Source organism: Bidens hawaiensis, unplaced genomic scaffold, assembly GCF_021521415.1.
Source record: "Bidens hawaiensis isolate Kalapana, Puna unplaced genomic scaffold, B.hawaiensis_p1.1 tig00011411_1, whole genome shotgun sequence".
NCBI classification, from domain to species: Eukaryota; Viridiplantae; Streptophyta; class Magnoliopsida; order Asterales; family Asteraceae; genus Bidens; species Bidens hawaiensis.
This window is the reverse complement of record NW_027491889.1, coordinates 567,747-573,396: the sequence shown is the minus strand read 5'-3', so window position 1 is coordinate 573,396 and position 5,650 is coordinate 567,747. Positions and strand designations below refer to the sequence as shown.

Genomic DNA, 5,650 nt, shown 5'->3' with positions numbered 1-5,650 from the left:
TGCACCAGCCGGGAATCGAACCCGGGTCTGTACCGTGGCAGGGTACTATTCTACCACTAGACCACTGGTGCTGTATAGTTTAGGTGTTGCTACGTTATTTTCTTATTTGACATACAGAATAATATGAGATCAACTAAGGTTTTTGTTAGGGCACTGTACGTAGTTACTACATAGTCGTGCGAGTCATCAATGGAAATGTTTTAATTTTACCTATTCACACGGCTATCTAACTTTTGACACCTTACTAATTTTACTAAATCACATTACAAGATTTTTTTTAAATGACAATCTAATAAACTTTTAATAATACTAAACACATGTTTACCACGGGACTTGAACTCTCGACCTCCAAGCAAGAAAGCACCGATATACCATGGGGTAGATTCCCTTTTAGCATCTAAAAAGGATATAACAAAAAGATTAGAACAAGTCAAGACACCAAGACTAAATTAAGACTAATCTATATGCCCTTGAAAATTGTTAACCTTTATCCAACATCTCCAAATACTCTTTGTTTCGGTCAAAAATTGTCAAACAACTTTTGATCAAATTAGTGCGTGAGGTGAAGTGCTTGTTGATAATAAGATTGAATACAAAGATATGATTACGAGGGAAAAAACCCTTGATCACAATAATCTTACGTCGGTCATGAATTAGCTACGTAATCTTTGGTCGAATTGCTTCGGTCAAATATTAAGAACGTAATTTTTGGTCGGATTCGCATATGATTATGGTAATCTCCGGCACAAAAAAACCCCCGGACGGTGAAAACTATCACCGTCGATATTATTAATACAAAAATAGGTGATTACAAATGTTGGAGCCGATAAGTGATCGAATGCTAAGTGTTACATAGAATGCTAGTAGCTAGGTAAGTGAATTGTGTGTGTGTGGCCTAATTATATTATCAGCTCATATATATAAGAAGAGATTACAACTGTTATCCTGAAATAACCGGAAACCCTAGACTATTTCCTTCATAATCCGTTGCTTGCCCACGTTCCATTTGATGAAGTCCAAGCATTAGCCGTTGTAAATCCACGTTCGTTTTAACATATTTAACACGTGATCTTATCTGCAAAACAAATAAAAATAATATAGGACAATTGAATAAGTCAAAGTACCTTCCTTAGAATATTAATATTGACAGGATAGCTCAGAACCCTTGAACCGCAGCTCATCCTGAGGATAGAAAATCTACACCCAACAATTGCCCCCAATTTTTACTGCGTGACAGCTGTAAAAATTTTGAATTTTAAAATCAATAATATCTCTGTGGTTTGAAGTGACGTGTGCGGGAATCGAGGAGACTCCACAACCGCTTCCTTAGGTTATAATTAAACCATTCCCAATTTTTCAAATCATAATACTCTTCCACCAGTTCATTATCAGGTTAGTTCTTATCTCTTGTCTTCTTAATTTCTTGAAATTTTTCTCTCGATCCAATCGATAATAAGGAAGAGAACCCCTCGAGCGCCCAATCCTTTCTCCTTTGCACTCTCGGATGATTTTATTGACCAGGGTCTCATTCCGGCCACCGATGAAGACCAATGTCTCTTTAGAGATCTTGATATCAGATTTCTGAAAGACTCAGGCCTGCTACCTACCGAAGCCATCATTAGACCCTACGATTCCAAGGCCAAGGCTGACTTTTCCTCCAAAACCCGGGTGTGTTTCTTCTATTATCCTTTTTCAATCGGCCTTTCATACCCTTTTCCCCGCTTATCAATGAGTTCTTTGACATTATCGAGTTCTCGTATTCGCAAGTCATGCCAATGGTGTGGAGGGTTTTGGCCACGGTAGATCGACTGAACAAAACCCATGGGTTATCCATAGGCGTGCCCGAGATAGCCGCGACTTATAATCTTCGTACTTACGGATCTTTTCGCTACTGTCTTCAATCTAAATCCAGCCGACTTTACATGGTTCCTAAGGTGTCAATTAGCGACCCTGATTGGAAGAAAAAATTCTTTTTTGTCCGTCGTGACTCTATTCCCGACGGAATGAATTTGCCTATCAAATGGGTTCACAAGGGTAGGAAATCTTTAGGATAGAATTTCTTTTGCAAATATTTTGTGTTTATATAGTTTCTTTATTGGCAGATGTGTTTAAAGATTTGGTAAAGTATAGGAAGGATACATATAGAGGCTTAAGGGTTTGTTTAAGATTCCACCAGAGGATAGGGAGTTCTGGTTAGAAGAAGAAACGGGAGAGACGAGTGTAGGTGCTGCAAAGTCTGTTGAGAGTATGTCTTCTGGTAAGTTTTTTGGGTCTTTTATGAAATACTTAGGATTTTACTTTTTTGGGAATAACTTGACAAATTGTTGTATAGGGATGCCGAAGCCAAAGTCTTCTTTCAGCTTAGTTGATCTGGACGATCTTATTGAGGATAGGATCGTGGTAAAGCAAGAACACTCCAAGACCGCTTCTCCGATAGTGAGAGTTCCAATGACCCGTCAGAAAAGCGCGGCACATAAGAAGAGGAAAGCCACTACTTCGGCCGAGACCGAGCCCTTTGCTGATATGAGCACTACTGATGCTGTGGAGAAGCTGCAAGCTCTTGCCAACTTTCTTGGTACAGTAAGTATTTTTGCTTATCATGAAAATAGTAAACTGCAGAAAACTTATGTCAATTTGGGATAACAGAAAACTGAAGGTTACCGTCAGAGATCCCAGGATGCTGAGTTGGCCCAAAAAGACGTTGAGGCTAAGGTTGTTGATCTTCTGCATGTTGCCGACATCAAGGATAAGCTGCTCAAAAAGAAGGATAAAGAGATTTCGGATCTCAGAGCCTCATTTGAGTTGGAGAAGGCTGAATTCCCTGAAGAGGCCAAAAAGTGTGCAGCCACCAGTATCCTGGAGTCGATGCTCAAGATGTCAGAGGAAGTTCAAGCGAAAGGCTACACGATGGATTCCTGGAACCCTGTGGCTTGGAGGAAGAAGCTGAAGTGAGAAGATTGAGGAAGATGATATGGCGGGCACTTCTGAGGTGGTCAAGGAAGCTGGTGTTAGCGAGCAGGTGAAGGAAAACAAAGCTGGTGAGGTGATGGATTCGGAGAAGAAGGAGGGCGACCAGTTGAAGGTGATAAGGTTTAGGCCTGGTTTTCAAGTGTTTTTTATGTGTTTTTGATGGTTGTTTGGACAATTTTTATTCTGGTTATGTAAGGATAATGTAGTATGCTTAGGATAACGGTTTGGGTGGAGGGATCCTGTTTCAGGACGAAGCCCAAACCTTTTATTTCCTGCTTTAAGACAATATGATGGTTCAGGTGGATGGGCTCTTTTTTTAGTGAAACCTGAATCATCATTTTCCTGCACTTTTAATATTAGTAGAATAACCTTTTATGACTTATGTTGGTGTTTTATCTTCGCTCATGTTATCGAATTTTCACAATAAATTTGATTTCATTTAGAACTTAGAAATCTAAGTGAGATAAGAAACAAAATTTAGGTTTAAGTTAATGAATCAACATAAAGCCATAAAATTCATTAAATAGAAGGAAATAAAGAACATTGCATAATAGGAAGTCATACCAGAATTATTTAGTAATCAACTTTGATAAGGTATAGACCACTTTGTCCTTGTTAACAAGATTACCTCTCAGGTTGTTCTTTTAATCATAAGGATATCCTGCAATATTATCCTGAGAATAATTTCAGAAATTCTGGCGACAAGGCCCAAAAATACTGGCGACAAGGCCTAAACTGGCGACAAGTCCCAAATATACTGGCGACAAGGCCTAAACTGGCGACAAGGCCCTTGAGAAGAGGTGAAAACCCCTTAAACCTCTGGATTAAACTGGCGACATGACCCTTAAGAAGAGGTGAAGACCCCTTAAACCTTAGGAAATGGTACGTCTACCATAAACTTGAGATTCAAACCAATAGCTGAGGATAACGAGGTAACAAGTCACTATATTTCATGTGCTGGCCTCGTCTCTCAAACTACGGCCGAATAAACGTGCGCTACAGGCGATCTTAAGAAGAGGTGAAACCCCTTAAACCTTAGGAGGCATTGAATAATACCTTAACTGGCGGCAAGGCCCTTATATACTTCATTTCACGTGGGGATACCACATGTCTTCAAGCTACAAGACAGTCAACTCTAAGTGAGGGGTGGGTGTTAGCCTTGCTAACACCCCCTCCGATGCTTAAGTCAGTACCATGATAAAAGAATAATAATAATATTGAAAATGAATAAAAATAGAAATTTGAATACATACCTTAGTTGTTTAACATTACTGTTAAATTTCTCAAGATAGCAATTATCTTTGGGATAGAAATCTTACATAAAATATTTTTTGAGGTGGATAGCGTTCCAAGCCCTTGGTAATAAGTCACCATCCAAAGTAGACAATCTGTATGCCCCCTTTCCTGCTTCTGACTCAATTAAGTAAGGACCTTCCCATTTTGGTGCAAGCTTTCCATTTGCAGGATTTGTGGTATTCTGAAAGGCTTTTCGGAGAACCAAAACCCCTTCTTGAAATCTACGAACCCTGATATTCTTGTTGTAGGATTTTGCTATCTTCTGTTGATAAGAGGCCATTCTGATCTTCGCCAAATCCCTGAGTTCTTCTACTGCATCTAGATCTTCAAGTAGACTTTGAGTGTTATCTTCGGGATTTTGATGACTGACTCTAGCTGTAGGGATAACCATCTCTGTCGGGATAAATGCTTCAGTTCCAAATACCAATGAGAAAGGAGTCTGACCAGTAGCATTCTTTGAGGTGGTCCTATCTACCCAAAGAACAAGAGGTAGTTCCCTCGGCCCACTTTCCTTTCTTAGACCCCAACTTTTACTTCAGGTTATTGGTGATGATGTTGTTGCTTGATTCGGCCTGTCCGTTAGCCTGAGGATGGACAGGTGTTGAAGTGATCATTTTGGTTCCCCAACTGGCACAGAAGTTGGTTGTTCTCTTGCCGATGAACTGCGAGCCGTTGTCACACACTATCTCTGCTGGGATTCCAAATCTTTTCAGGATATTGCGCTTGATGAATGAGATAACTTCTTTCTCTCTGACTTGAACAAAAGATTCAGCCTCGATCCATTTTGAGAAATAATCTGTCATTGCCAGCATGAAGACTTTTCCTCCGGAGCTCTTGGTAGATTTCCCACTATATCCATACCCCACTTCATGAAAGGCCAAGGGGATATGATATGATACAAGGGTTCTGCTGGCTGGTGGAGAATGTTGCTATGTCTCTGGCATGAATTACATTTCTGGGAATAACTCATAGCATCTCTCTTTATTGTTGGCCAAAAATATCCGGTCCTCAAGATTTTGGAGAATAGTGCTCTGCCCCCAGTGTGATTCCCACAATCTCCTTCATGGATATCCTGAAGAACTTCTTGAGCTTCTGTCTTCTCCAAGCACCTAAGATATGGTCCTGCAAGAGATTTTTGGTATAATATATCATTCATTATAGTATATGGGATTACCTTTGTGAGAAAAGCTCTTGGGTTTTCATCCTTGGGGATAACCCCATCCTGAATATATCTCCTAATTGGGATAATCCAAGAATTTTCATTATCCCCAGGATCCTTGGCTCTCATATCTTCATCATCTTCTGATATTTCATTGATACATTGCTCTTCTATTGTTGGGCTCAGGATGTGTATGATGGGGATCTTGACACCTTCCGGTATTCT

The 5,650-nt window shown here is 39.9% G+C and overlaps 1 non-coding gene across 1 annotated transcript; it reads right to left on the bottom strand.

The window, feature by feature from the left end:
- On the bottom strand, positions 1-71 carry TRNAG-GCC (transfer RNA glycine (anticodon GCC)). Its single transcript has one exon. It is a non-coding gene; the product is annotated as a tRNA-Gly (tRNA).
- Positions 72-5,650: the final 5,579 nt, after the last annotated feature.